Raw genomic sequence first — 15,848 nt, forward strand, 5'->3', positions numbered from 1 at the left:
AACACTTTTTAGAGGTATAAAGCCTTTGGACAAACCTACAAACACTAGAGCTTCTGCCATATTTGTTAGTGGGCTGGGTTGTGAATTGGTTGACCCATATTTTGAATTGGAGACTATCCAGTCTTTTATATTTGACTTTTATTGCAGCACATAACTTCTAGTGATGCTGTTTTAGGTATAAATTGGTGTTGCAGTCAACAGAATCCACATTTGGACTTAGATGTCCTTGGCTCATTCGTGTGTGTGTGTGTGTGTGTGTGTGTGTTAGGAATGTGAAGCCAGCCCTCACTGCCGCCGACTACAATTAAAGGACCTTCTAGTGTCTGAGATGCAGAGACTCACCAAATACCCCTTGCTGCTGGATAACATCATCAGACACAGAAGGCATGTATAGAAACCCTCACATACAATGTATTGAACCATGAAAACACTTCAGTATACACACACATACCAGCTTACCAAGGAGGCAAGCACACACACCCTTTCTCCTGGATTAACACTAGTATGTGCCCCCACAACAGCTGGTTCTCCAGACCTGCAGCCATTGCTGAGGGCACAGGCGTGCTGCCGTGGGATACTACGAGCTGTCAATGAGGTCGTCAGGGAGACGGAGCACCGGCGACTGCTCAGCCGTTATCAGCGCAGGCTAGACTTGTCCCCTCTGGAGAGGCAGGCCAGTCCTGTCGCTGCTCAGTTCAACCTGGATCTCAACACCACCAAGATGTGGAAATTATAATGTACTTCAGGAAGCATCCTCTTGCACCCTCCTCATTAGTCATTAAGAAACTGGTCAATGCAGTGGAATCCTGCAAATTCATTTCAGATGCAGGATTCTACTATTACAAAGAAAGTACAGAAGCGCAGGTATGTCTTAATCAAAAGCTTAATTACATTTTAGGCTCCACTAATGCACAGTCCAGAAACCAGCTGCAGCATATCATTGAGTGCGCTCAGAAAGTCATCTTTCTCTTTCTCTCTTTTCTCTTTCTCATTCCTTGCTGAGCTTCATCAGTCTAGAAACTCCAAAAGTTCTGCAAATCCCTTCACCTGGATGTCACTTATTTCAGAAACTCCCCAATGGAAAACACTTTAAAGCATTCAAAACCAATACTAACCAGCATCTGACCTGTTTCTTTCCCAATGGCATATCTTTGCTGAACCACAATCCTCTGCAGTCCTGATGAAAACCAGTTCAATTGAATTCAAATTTATTTCTGTAGCACCTTTTACTACATTCATTGTAACAAAACAGCTTTACTGATGTCAGAGTCTGGACCCCCCACTGAGCAAGCCAAAGGTGACATTGGCAAGGTAAAACTATGGGTGTAACAAAGAATCCTCAAGAGGAATCAAGACTTGAAGGAGGTATCTGTCCTTAAATGGTCAACACCAGACAGCACAACAACAAAATAAGCAATGAGATCAAAATATCATTAAGAAAGGAGTCATTTAGGAGCAAATAGTGATTAGGAATTAGGAAAAACTTAGAAATGTAATTACTGCTGAAGCAATTCACACAGCCTAGTGAACTGTCATGTTTACAAAACTGTACCTTACATGTCACAAATTTTAATTCATTTTGCAAATAGAATTGTATACTGTAAAATGTTTCATTTACTTCTACATATTGTATACGTCTACATCTTGATATTTATCCCCAGTGAAATGTATATACTGCCATTTATACTGTAGTGTGCATGTTGTATTTGGGTTAGCTATTTTCTAGTCTTTCATCAATACGCTTTTGATAACAGGGCTGCTTCTAGCTGGATTTTTTGGTGGCCCATTCCCAAGTAATTAGTGACAATGACGTGTAACTCATGCAACATGGCTGTGTGTTTAACTTCTGCCCTCACTAACAAATGCACACATTTCGTCACACTACAATTTATGAAACAGCATGTTGGATAGACTAATCATGCTTTCTCATTCATGCCATGCCAAACTGGAATCTAGCATAAATATGCTCCAGTCTGATGTGCGATCAGTATAGGATAAAAATTGTACCACTCAGTTAACAGAACAGTTATGTAAATATGCTAGGCGATTGAAATATATTACATTTCTAGTTTCCAGCAGCAGTTATCATATGCCAAAGACTGTATATACATGAAAAAGATCAATAACAAAAACAAATCTTGTCTCAACATCCACAAAGAAGCTCTTACAGCCTACCACAACTAATCACACCACTACCTTATTGTGTAGTGGAACAGAGATGAAAGAGGCGCGTGGTATAAAGCAAATTGAATTATAAACACATACTATATAGGGAAAATGACATTTGTGACATGCACATTTTGAAATGGTAATGTGATTGGGTTGTTGTTTTTTTCTGGAGTGCTATTTAGTGCACCCTTCTCCCGGAAGTTACGCAGACAGAACCTCTTTTGTGTTTGTTTTTCCTGACAAACGCTCAAGGCTTCTGTCACTAGCGTGTTGATCTCCGCTACTGCGATACATTAGACCTCGTTGGCACATCCAAAAGGTTGAATACAGGTAATTAACATCAGTTTCGTAATATTTTCACACTGCTTGATTGTAGTAGAGCGCGCTGGACTAGTTCGTTGCTAACGTTACATAGACAGTCGGCACATCCTGGCAAAGTTTATTTTTAGCAGCAACTGTAGTTAGCTAGCGAGCTTGCGAACATTAACCACAATAGCGAGCCGTTAGCATGTCATCAAGCTAATGGTACCCGTCTAGCTAGCTACCTAGCTAGCATCATCAGGATTCAGACAGGTGATTTGATCTCGGCCATGAGCAGCTACTGTGAATGACCTTCTGATTTTTAACATTTGACTTAAGTATTATTAGATAGCTTTGTGAAGGTCAATAGCTAGGTTGAGCAAAGAACTAAGAAGTAAACGTTTTTAGCAAGATACTTAGAATGTTTATGGTTTTCTTAAAGTGCTGGTAGCTTAACAATTATTTATGGTCTCCTTGCTGTATAATCGCGTTAACTTGGTTCTATCTAGCTAACCTAGCTACGGCGGTAATAAACATTACTGTTAGCTAGCTACTTAGCTATTTTAGCCAGCTCACTCAATGTGTTAACGTTTCATCAGAAGCCAATGCGTTCTAACCGAGTAGGTACGATATTTCCGCTTGTATTTAACTTTAACGTATTAGTCGTTTTTAAAGTTGTTGGCTAACTAACTGATTCAGCCTCAAGGAGGTAGTGAGATCTTCCACACTAAACTAAAGCAGCAACAACAAAAAACAGTCCCTTATTATTGAACATTTATAAGTAAGCATGTAGCTAACCATGATATTCCTTTATTTTAATTGGACATCTGTTCTGTTGTAGCTCAGTACACAATGCTTTCTTAACAAAAATGTACAGGACATTGTGCAATTTTATGCAACTAAATTACAATGAAAATAGTACTGAAACAGTTCAACATGAAAAATAATGGGGGGGGGTCATGTTATAAAAATGAAGTGACTCAAAACTTACACATTAGGCAAAACAGTTCAGGTCTGCAGAAGGGCAGTAATGTAAGAAATGTAAGGCTGTAACTTTCATCTTTGGTTATATCTTAAATTTTGTCTATAAAATTTCTAGATTCCTTTGATCAGAACTTCTCAGGGGTCATTTTTTTTCACCAAGAGGTATAAAAACAAGACGGGTGTCTAATTCCACAGTGATAACATTACCCAAGACTTCATAATCTTCTCCCTTCATTAAACATTCGACACACTGTCTAACTGCCTGGTTTCCATAAGCAAAACCACACGGCCCTATTATTAGAGACATTAGAGAGATAGATTGGATAGAATTCAGTTTGAATATATTTTTCACTAAAATGCTTGTGAAACAACTCTAGAAAAGCACACACTGACCCCAGATTATTAAAAACAGTTACATATGTTTTGCACAAAACCCCACCTTTTTACTGTTTGCGTGCTTACAAAGGAGAAATAAGTCAACAGGATGCCATTGCCTCGCTGAGCTTGAAGTAAACACGCAAGGTGATTTTCAGTGGCAAGGAAGAAACAGTTCCCTAAGGTTTCAACAGCTTAATTAAGACAAACTTCACATGCAGGCACAGGGAACAGTGAGACCTTTATCACAATGTCTGCTTTGGGAATATGATAAATTATCTCTTAACGCCAAACAAGACAACCTTTCTAACAATGGAAACTAAATGTTGTAGATATGTTGCCAAGAAACATGTAGTGTTACAAACACTTTGTAGATATTTTAAAGATCATTTTAGTGTGAGTCAATGTTATAATGTTAGCTACACCATGCAAGAAAATTAATCTAAGATAGATACCTAGCTTTACCAATTCAGCTGTATGTAAAATATATTTTAAACATCTTGCACTAATGCTTGGAACATTAGGCATTTGATTACATCTGTGTCTGCGATTTTGAAAGTGTTTTTATCTTCCCTGTTATATCTACTATAATGCCCCATGTTGTGCAGTTTACCAAAGAGTTTTGGGGTCAGCACATGTCATGAATTACTTTCAGGTGAACAAGATATGTCATACCCTTTTAACCCACTGGTCCCTTTCTGCTTCATGGGAGGTTGTAACCAGAACAGCACACTGTCTCTCTTTTCTCTGACAACCGACCCTCTCTAGTGAATCCTTTCTATTTGTTAGGTCCTACTCTCTGACCAGTCTGTTAAATCAGGGGGGAATCTGGATATGGTGAAGACTTGAGTTTGAAGATAAAACACCTGACAGTACATTAATCCTGTCTAAAAGAATACAAAGTTTAGGTTAGGTTATTTTATTCAACTGCAATTTAGTATTTCAGGTTCTTTCATTTTTAAATCCTTCCAATACAGCTATGGGAGAAGACAGTAGGCTATTCCAAGATTTATCAATTTGGTGGTTTCACACAAATACTACAATATATTGATGGAAATTGGAATATGGAATAGAAAACAACTTGTAGCCTAACACAAATAAATAAGATTCACAGCTACATAAAGAAAAAAAAAGGTAAAGTAGCTTGTTGAGTTTGGAGCTGCATTCAAAATAGTACATTCTCTAATTTTTAACCTTATTTTTCCTTTTTTGTAATTCTGTGTGTGCATGTAAAATTAACTTCATGAGGCAATCATTCACATTATCAGATACCTTTGCATTTGATGCACTGCAAGGCTGCTTGTTTACTAAACATGGGAGGCAAGACCTCTCCCAGGGTAGCTTGTTTTTCGCCTTCCCAGCGCTAACTACTCTCTTGTGTGACTGTTCCATGCTATTACCGTCAAAGTAATAAAGTATTTGAAGGTATATTAGGTCTACGTATACAATTCTGAGATTACTTTTTGTTACGGAGTAGCTACAATAATAAAACCTAGACAGTCAGATCCAGTGCAACTGTAAGTAGCTAGTTAGCTAGCGTTAACCTAATGAACCAGGATAGATAGGTTAGCTAACGTTAGACGGTGTAAAGCCAAACACGCCATCAGTGCTGAGTGTATTTGCCTTAGCTAGCGAGCTAACTACACAGCGGCAAAAGTCATTTGCTGGCTGTAGTGTTTGTAAGTAACACAGTAGCATTTACAATGTAATATTTAAAATTATATCTTGGCTACAAAACACAGCCAGGATCCCCGTTTCGTTGATTTGGTTGGGCTGCCAAGACAACAAAATAGTCCGCTGATGCTTTCGTTAAAGCTACAGTACTCCATCTCATGTCAGTGTCTATTTAGCTGCTATTTTTTTTATTAGTTTCTGATAGGATCTTTAGACTACGTCCGATGCTTTTCTTTTGTTTTCGATGCTTTTGAAATTATCTTAAATTACCAGTTCTCTTCTTTTCTATAAGTATGTTTTACATCAAATTCGGAAACGTACAGCCTTGGTGGAAAAAAAAACAACAACTATCGATTATATTTTTGACGAAGATGCTACCTATGAAACTACATTCACAACGGAGCTAGTTATGTAATGTAATGCAATAAATGTAGACCTGTTTTATATAGTCCATGCAACAAAGTTACACAGAATCCTACAATTAGTCTACCTTAAGCAAATCCAAACATTGCTGTGAAAAATCACTTCAGGGATATATTAAATACGTGCCACCACCTATGGTAGACATTTGACGGTTAATAACGCCTAATAAAAATAAACATGTTTTCTTCCAGTAAATTTACATTTACGGCATTTAGCAGACGCTCTTATCCAGAGCGACTTACAAAAGTGCTTTGTCATTTTCTCATAGAATACGTCCTAGTATTCCCAGTACAGTAGGTTAGAGTCCAATATACCAATGATCTAGACTACTGTAGAAATACAGGGATCACTGTAGTAGGAAATCAAGAAACGTGTGTTGGAGCCTTTCGTGAAAAAAAAAACATATAGCTAGGTAGAAGCATGATGCAAAGTTGACTTTGGTATTGACACCAAGAGTTATATATGCAACCAGGTAACTCGGGTTTACTCCTTTGTGCTCTATTGGCCTGTTGTTTCCATTAGGAATTACTTGACGTTTTTGTTGTAGGGTGCTATTCTCTGCTTATCCACTAGAGGGCAATAAAACGCATTTATTCTGAATGAGCCACACTTGACCAATTCGTCAACTAAATGAAATGTGGGTCATGCAAATTTCGCACGTCTGCCTTTCTTGACTTTACACTGGGCGTTTCTGAAATGGCTGTCAAACACAATAGACTTCCTCCGCAACTAGTATTTAATAAGTTATTAAGAGCATGCAGCAGATAGAAGATTTCAGTAAATAGAGGATATTGGTAAAATAAAACCTAAATAAGAGAAAAAAGGAATAGACCAGTGCCAAACCCCAAAAGCCTGTTTTATTTAGCAATCAGAGTAGTTAAAATTTTTTAGGTGCTTTTGTCAAATGCTTGGTTTTAGAGTTAAAGAGTTAATTAATAATTATGCCCTGTGGAAGTTTGTGAGAAGCAGTTTATTTGGGCCTTTCTGAAACTATAAAATCAAGCATTGTACAAGAACCACCTATACCTCAGTTGAATTTCTATCAGTTTACATACTCTCTCTCAGACATATCAAACATCATTTCAAACTGGACTTCCATCGCTAAGCCCAGATCTTTCTCAGGACCAAATCAGTTACATCTACCACTCAATCACTTAGAAGCATATCTTTCAGAAATTAAACTCTGGATGAAACACAACTTTCTTATGTTAAATAGCAACAAGACCGAGCTTATCATAGGCTCAAAATCAATCCTGAGTAAAACTGGTTCTTTCACTCTAACCACTGATGATATAGCTATGTCCCCTTCCCCTGGTTAGAAACCTGGGTGTTATCCTCAGTGCAATTCTTTCATTTGTACATTGTACATTGTGTATATAATCATAATATACATATATTGTACATACATTGTTAATATATTTTGTACATACATAGAAAATATATATTTATCTGTATATATATTTTTTTTCTCTATGCACCCCTGGTTCTCTTCCTCAGTTTGGACAGAGCACTCTCCACCATTTCACTGCGTGTTATACTGTGTATGACTATGTATGTGACGAATAAACCGAACTTGAACTTGAACTTGAACTTGGCACCCATGTTCATGCTACTGTTAAGATGTACTTCTTTCACCTGTAATATTACTAAAATCCAAAATCCGTCTGCTAATAAATCTCTCATTCATGCTTTCATCTCTAGCCTCTCAGACTACTGAAACACTGTCCTTGCAGGCATTAGCCCTTCTCTCCTTCACAAGCTTCAGATGGGTCAGAAATCTGCTGCCTGTCTTCTCATTCAATCCCAGGTACACCAGCACATTACACCCATCCTCCAGGATTTTCACTGGCTTCCTGTTAAGTACCACATTCATTTCAAATCTTCCTTTTCAAATACAAAGCTCTCCATCGTCCAACACCTAAACTATCTGATCTTCTTGACTACAAACCCAATCGCTCTATCAGATCTTCTTCTGCCGGGCTCCTTACTGTTCTACACCCAACCTTCATAGCTTTGTTGATCAGGCATTATTATTATTATTATTATTATTATTATTATTATTATTATTATTATTATTATTATTTTAACATCATCATCATTACCATCACCATTGGAGCATTACCTTATGTCTTAGCAGTGTCTCAAGAAAGCAGAGATGCTTAAACGCATGCAGAGGAATAAGGATAAAAGGCACAAATAAAGTGAAAACCAGAAACAGACTTAGTTCATTATTTCCATTTACTCAGAAATAATGAAATAAGAAATAATGTACAATTGTACTGATTGCAATCCCACAGTTGTTTACCAACAATTATGTACATACTGTACTTTATACTGGTGTGATTCCTTCATTCACACTGTATTTGGGCAGAGAGCTAATGAAACATAATAAAGTGAGGAACACTAGCAAACACTGAGTCAAGTATAAAAAAAAAATGGTATGTTAAAAAAAATTCCTAGTTATGATTTCACTTTATTTTTTTATGGTTGATGCATCTTCATAAGTGCATTACTGACAAGCTTTAGTCAGAGAGGACATAAATATCTTGGTGACTTTGTCCAAGTCTTGGTGTGTTTCATAGAGAAAGCTTTGTTTTCAACATGGCTACATGTTGGCTACTATACTGAAAAAGCTTACAATGCCTCCAGAATACATGGCTCCAGTATTCATTTGAATGTTATAGCAAAGGGGATATTAAATTAGAGAAAATGTATAACTGAATATTACTGTTTTGGATTATATAATTATTTAACGTTTGAACCCTGAATACAACATAAATTATACAGCAGTTACAAAAAAAGTCAAATGGGCTAGTTGATGTCCTGTGGAGACAAGAGCTGAATAAACATGAATTAAGTGATCATTTCCTGAAGTCATCCAGCACTACTTACTTGCATGCATTGCTCCTCCCTTACAAACACAGAGCTGAAAGGCAAAATCTGGATGTAAAAACCTGTTTCTGGTGCCTGTATAAAATGTTTGGGAAATGTCTGTGTGCGTTTGCATGGCCTTAATTTTGCCTATTAGAAATGCTACACTATAATGGCCTATAATGCTATTAATCAATGTCAGACTATATAAATGTATTGTTCCATTAGTGCAATTCTTAAGCAATGTCATAACTATAAATACTTCATTGTATGTAGTAGGCAAATGAATAAATGAAGTACATCATTGGTGAGTAGTTATTGTGGAAACCAAATTTGTATTTTTATGTGATTAATGAGCAGCCCTTTTATTTTTATATATATATATATATAATTGTATAGTGTGCATTGTCTTTAACATTCCTAACATATCCTCATTAAAACTGCATTTTGAAGTTAGTATCAAATAAATGCTTGAAATTAACTACTATTAATGTATATTGTACACATTCAAAGTTACTCTTAAGTGTGTTCTGATAAATAAAAAATCATGATGACTATAAATAATATTTTATAATGAGATGATGCACCATCATGATTGCACACTTTGGATAGCAGAGTGGTGCAAAGAATACTGTTTTTCATATTTGTATGATACCTGTGGACTAGTTAGAAAGAACTACTTTGATCACTGAGTAAAGAATTATTTAAAAATGTCTTGTACACCACATATCTGTTTGCCACTATAAATGATTTAATTCCATATTCTAGCCTCCCCCTCTTGTCCCAGTGGAGTTATAATGTTTCATAATAAGTTACAATGGGAGCAGACTCTGACAACAGCACACTCTGAGCATGTATACATCTACAAGATCCTGATTACTGGTAAAAATCAGTTTGTCAATAAGTGAACTGAAGTGTTCACATGCACAATAATAATAATGTGATTATGTAAAAAAGGACAAAAAAGCATATGAAAAACAAACAAACAAACAAATTGCTATATGGGATCAGTGAAATCGGGGGAATTCTCTACAATGGACCTGATCTTAAAACCTTGTCCTCTTTGCCCGGCTGCAGAACAAGAGAGCCCATATTCCACTTACACTGGCATAAAAAAAAAAAAAATAGAAATCTGATAAAGCTGTTCATTTGCCCAGATTAATTAATTAATTAATCTGGGTTTTGCTTTGTGCGATGTAGAGCCGAACACTGATAAACGTTTACGTGACATTTTACATAGGAGTCTTATTTCCCTTTGCAGGGGTAAATGCACTCAGTGGCATTTGCAGTAAAGCACTGAATTACATTCAAAATAGACATGATTTATAGAAGCAAGCATTTCAGTTTGCTCAGAAAGTCCCCTGGATCCAGTCAAATGTTGTGCTCCAGCGGAGTACCAGGACAGAAGTGATCTTTGTCTAGTCTCTCACTCATCTGTGTGTCGATCGGAGGAGCCTCCTTACAGCAGAAGTATTGCTTCCAGAGCCGCTGGAACACCGTGCGGAACTTCTTGATGCGGAATGCATACACGATGGGGTTGACGGCGGAGTTGCCGTGGGTGAGCAGGATGGCGATGTAGAGAAGGAACATGGGCTTCTCGCAACCAGGGCTGAAGAGTGTGATGCAGTTCAGGATGTGCAGTGGGAGCCAGCTGGCGGCAAACAACACAAGCACAAGCGCAAGCGACTTGGCTAGCTTCAGCTCCTTGTTGTAGTACTTGCTGGGGTCGCCATGGCCCACACCGACCTTCTTGTTCAGTTGCTTGTGTGATGGAAAATATTATTTGATCATGTATTATCATGTGATTCATATGTAATGATTCATATATAATCATGTTAATCCTTTCCATCATATAATCCTATATGAATGGTTTAGTCTGCAACTGACTATAAAAGACAACTCCCAGTACACAGTTAACATGTAAAATGAAAAGTTATTTACTGATCTAACTTAAGCTAAATAGCAACTAAATCTTTTGAACATACAGTATTCTATTTATTATGCACATATGGTAATTCTATCCTGACTCATGAAAATGTGGAATTCTGAATTGTGTAACGTTTGTAAGAAATTGTAGTGACTTTGCTATATCCTCTTCCTCAGAGCTGTTCACAACGGAAGCATCTCACCTGCGGACTCTCGGGGTTCTCGATCAGGTGTTCTTCCAGAAGAGGAGGAACCTTTTGACCGTCGAAGAACTTTCCGGTATCTTCCCCAACCTGCCCCAGGTCTACAGTCTTCATGGTCAGTCTCTCTGTGTGCGAGCGTATGTGTGTGCGTGCAAATCCGCTCCATTTGTCTTAGTGTGTTTTCAAACCTACATTTCTGAAGCCTACTTGGTGTCTAAATCATAATCAAGATTAAAGAAGTGTAAAACCCACCCAAACTGGGAATTTAATGACAGAACAATATCAGCTATCGGCACCATGCCATTACTGTGAGCAGGTATGGACTGGAGGCTGTACATGTTGTTTCTGCGGTGGCCTTCATGACACAAGTAGAGTTCTGTTGCCCACTGACACAACTTTCTAACAAACCACATATACACTGGCTCGCTTAAACAGATTCTGTTTTGTGGCGTTGCATTTGTGTTTCAGTGAATCTATGTGAGTCCATGAAGAGGCTGAGGGACTCTTCTATAGTTCAAGGCATCGGAGACATCATGGTGTCTAGAGTGAGCTGGCTAGTGTTACTCCCTTTCTAGTTCACATCATCTTTTGGTGCTGTCTAAAATGAAGGGGTTGTTCTGTGTAGTGTGGGATATACTTGTTGCTTTACTTGATATGTCAGTAGCTCATGTGTTTGTGTGTGTGCGTGTTAGTTTGAAGACGCTGCAGGAGAGGAGTTCCAGGAGCAGGTGTCTCACCTGTGCAGTCAGCAGAGTCAGGCACTGGAGCTCATTAAAAATAAACGCAAAGACCCACGTTTCACGCACCTTATACAGGTAACACTTTTTAGAGGTATAAAGCCTTTGGACAAACCTACAAACACTAGAGCTTCTGCCATATTTGTTAGTGGGCTGGGTTGTGAATTGGTTGACCCATATTTTGAATTGGAGACTATCCAGTCTTTTAGATTTGACTTTTATTGCAGCACATAACTTCTAGTGATGCTGTTTTAGGTATAAATTGGTGTTGCAGTCAACAGAATCCACATTTGGACTTAGATGTCCTTGGCTCATTCGTGTGTGTGTGTGTGTGTGTGTGTTAGGAATGTGAAGCCAGCCCTCACTGCCGCCGACTACAATTAAAGGACCTTCTAGTGTCTGAGATGCAGAGACTCACCAAATACCCCTTGCTGCTGGATAACATCATCAGACACAGAAGGCATGTATAGAAACCCTCACATACAATGTATTGAACCATGAAAACACTTCAGTATACACACACATACCAGCTTACCAAGGAGGCAAGCACACACACCCTTTCTCCTGGATTAACACTAGTATGTGCCCCCACAACAGCTGGTTCTCCAGACCTGCAGCCATTGCTGAGGGCACAGGCGTGCTGCCGTGGGATACTACGAGCTGTCAATGAGGTCGTCAGGGAGACGGAGCACCGGCGACTGCTCAGCCGTTATCAGCGCAGGCTAGACTTGTCCCCTCTGGAGAGGCAGGCCAGTCCTGTCGCTGCTCAGTTCAAGGTACGGCCTTACTATGTATCCACCATCTGCCTTCCAAACAGCTTCTCTGGTCTTGGAGCACCTGATCCAGAGTATGAATTATTAACTATATTCTTTTTCTATGTAGAATCTGGACCTGACCACTAAGAAAATGATCCACGAAGGACCGTTGACTTGGAAAGTTAGTAAAGATAAAGCTATTGGTAAGAGATCATCACAGCTGAACAAATCACTGTTAACTCTGGGGAATGCAGCTATTGAGAGCATGGTGCTATGCTGACTTGGAGTTATTTGGTTCCCTGCTACCTCACACATGACATGGTCTGAATAACTGTGTGTGTGTGTGTGTGTGTGTGTGTGTGTGTGTGTGTGTGTGTGTGTGTGTGTGTGTGTGTGTACACCTGCATCTGCCTGTATGTTCATACGTGTGTATACACATGTTTCAAGGACTTTTAATGTGAATGGATGCTTTCAGTGATCTGTGTGCAAGCTTGCATACATTTTTGTTTTTCCTCTTGCAAATGATTACTTGACAGGTCCATTCTCACTCTGTGTGTGTGTGTGTGTGTGTGTGTGTGTGTTCCAGACATTCATGCTCTGCTTCTCTCAGACATGTTGGTGCTACTCCAAAGGGGTTCAGGTGACCGTTTGATCTTGCGATGTCCAGTGCGCTCACTGGGTGGGGTTTGGGGTAGGAACACGGACCTCAAAACCCCCTTTTGCCCCGTTGTTCGCTTGGATTCATCTCTTGTCAGATCTGTGGCTACAGGTATATTTGTAGTTATTCTTACAGCTATGAATAGCCAGAATAGATGAATGGGTCTGGAATAACTATGTCTTTATTTTATTTTTAAAAAATTAAGAAGCCAGTTAGAAATTGCATGTGGGTTAATTTGAATACATTGTTTGACAACCTGCTCTTCTCTATCAGATAACAAGGCCTTGTATGTGATCAGTACATCAGAGAGACAGATATACGAGCTGGTGGCTGGGACTTCCTCTGAGAAAAACACGTGAGTTTGTTTTTTTGTCTCTCTCTGACCCACCATCTTCTCATCAAGGTCAACCAGTCAGCACTGCTGTGTCTGTTTTGTGATAACATTTATGGTGTCAGGCCATTTATGTTCAGATGATTTTAACAACATTGTGCTGTTGTAGAAATTGGGACCTGATGGCTTTAGCGATGTTTCCACAGATGGAAGAACCTGTTAGAAAAGACCATCTCCTCGGCCTCTGGAGGCAGTGAAGCCACCAAGCAAGGATCAACAGCTATCCCAACTGACCAATCAGAAGCCTACATGCATACTGGTGGGCAGGGTTATGTGGGAGGACGAGCTAAAATGGCTGATGCTGCTCTTCAAGATGGTAAGAATTTGTTACACTCCGTTACACAGTCATTGTTGCACTATGATAGTTAAACAGTATATTTCTGGTGGTGGTGGTGGTGTTTTTATAAATAGAATTTTAGCAGGCTCAGATATTTACCAACTTTTTTGCACCCTTTGTGTTCTGCCAGTCAGGACACTAAGACTGTTGATCCTTGGATCCTTGGATCCTTTAGAGGCTGCCAGTCAGAAGCAGAAAGTGACATCATTGTCCTCACAGCAAGAAGGGCAGGAGATGCCTTGCCAGTCACCAAAAGGCCGTTCACACCTGGAGATGCTGAGGCATGAAACGAGGCCCTGCCAATCACGAGCAAGCATACGGCAGCGCATGATAAAAAATGTGGATGGAATCTTTCAATCAATGAAGGGGCTGATGAAAAACCTGCATCAGCTTAGGGTAAAGTGGATATATTACTCACGCTCTCTCAAACACACACACACACACACACACACACACACACACACACACACACACACACTATCATTGCAGCTAGCTAGCACTTTCATGTTATGTTTTAAAAGAATGGCTTTGTGCACTTGTGAGATCCTGGTTAACTCCTTGTTTTCATTTTCATAGGAGATTGAAGCAGACCACTGTAGACTGCTCACAATGGTGAGAAAAAAGTCACCTGTCAGTCAGTTCAGATGACACCATCCATGGGTCTTCCTCCATTATCAGGACACCATCTATTTATCTTGGGTCGAGCGATGGTAAGTGTGTCAAAGAAGCCATTTATAAATACTGGGGCTAAACCTGTTTAATGCTGTACCACAATTCTTTTTGATTGTACCAAACAAAAAGATCTAGTCTGGAATCACTAGAATAATTTGGGGTTGAGTTTAAATGGAGCACACAGTTGAATATTAAAACATCACCGCAGATCTTGGGTCTTGCTATTGCCAGACTGAAAACTGGCCTTCAAACCTGTAGCAATTCCCAATTTTAACTTTAAGAATTTTATGTATTTATTTGAATAATGTTTAGTATTGATTTTGGAGTTGATGTAATTATGTTGCTTATGGTGTACTACCCCTGCAGACTGTGGCAATTGTATGGTCATCTTTCCAACCTGTTTAGGTAACGAAGAAGGGCCAACAGAACCAGTTCAGCCCAAGATCCATTCTACAGGATTTTGATTTATTACACGAGACATTGTAAAGAGTTTTACTTACACATTTGAAACATGAACACACACATACTAAGGGTGTGGCATTCCTGCCATTTCATACATCCTGTGTAGCTCTTTACTAGAATCCCAGCATGCCTTTCTCCTGGGAGAAACCTGCAAATATTGTATTGTCTGCAACTGAGAAGAGAGACAGGACAGACGAACCTTCAGCTCATGCACCGAGTTGGAATAAAAAGCATTCAAATGAAAGTCCAGATATGTGAGGTGTTTTTTTTTTTATTAGGTAAAGCTAAAGTTGGAACAAGGGAACTGAGGTGACAGTTTAAAAAAAAAATTAGTCAATGAAGATGAAGAAATGGAACTAAAATGAGACTGAAAATGTATGGCTGAGGAAATGAATCTGCCCATTAAAGGGACCCCCCCCCAAGCACTTTACCCAATACATGTATGTTAATACTCACTCACGTCATCAGTGACAAACTGGCAACCCAACAGGTGCCATTTTGCTCGAGGACCCATAATCAGCCCATGTCAACTTGACCCAAGATTGTGGCTCTCTTCGCCTTATGGAATGTGTGGATGGGTGACTTAAACAAATTCAGGTTCTTTTTCACTGGGACCCCTGCAAGACACATGGGCTCCAAGAGAGTATTTTGCATTAATATCATCATATGTCTATGTTGTATCCTTTATTTTATAAATTAACACTATGCGAGAGCAAAGAATAAAGAGTGTGGAAGGAGTTTATTTTATTTCTTTAAGCGTTCTACAGAATAGAAAATAAAGGTTTGGCCTCTCTTTACGCACAATGGATAAGGCAGGGCGTACTGGGATTGCCATTGTGTTGTGGCAAGACATCATCTTCACTGCTCATTACTGTATACTTATTTGTGCAGCCCTGTTCTGGACTGACTCC

The 15,848-nt window shown here is 39.0% G+C and overlaps 1 pseudogene; it reads right to left on the bottom strand.

Moving 5' to 3' along the window:
• Window positions 1–9,942: 9,942 nt before the first annotated feature.
• Window positions 9,943–10,572, bottom strand: LOC145656484 (adenosine receptor A1 pseudogene; annotated as a pseudogene).
• Between the last annotated feature and the right edge of the window lie 5,276 nt (window positions 10,573–15,848).

This window comes from Electrophorus electricus, unplaced genomic scaffold (assembly GCF_041902795.1).
Source record: "Electrophorus electricus isolate QZ-2024a unplaced genomic scaffold, ASM4190279v1 Scaffold67, whole genome shotgun sequence".
Taxonomy (NCBI): Eukaryota; Metazoa; Chordata; class Actinopteri; order Gymnotiformes; family Gymnotidae; genus Electrophorus; species Electrophorus electricus.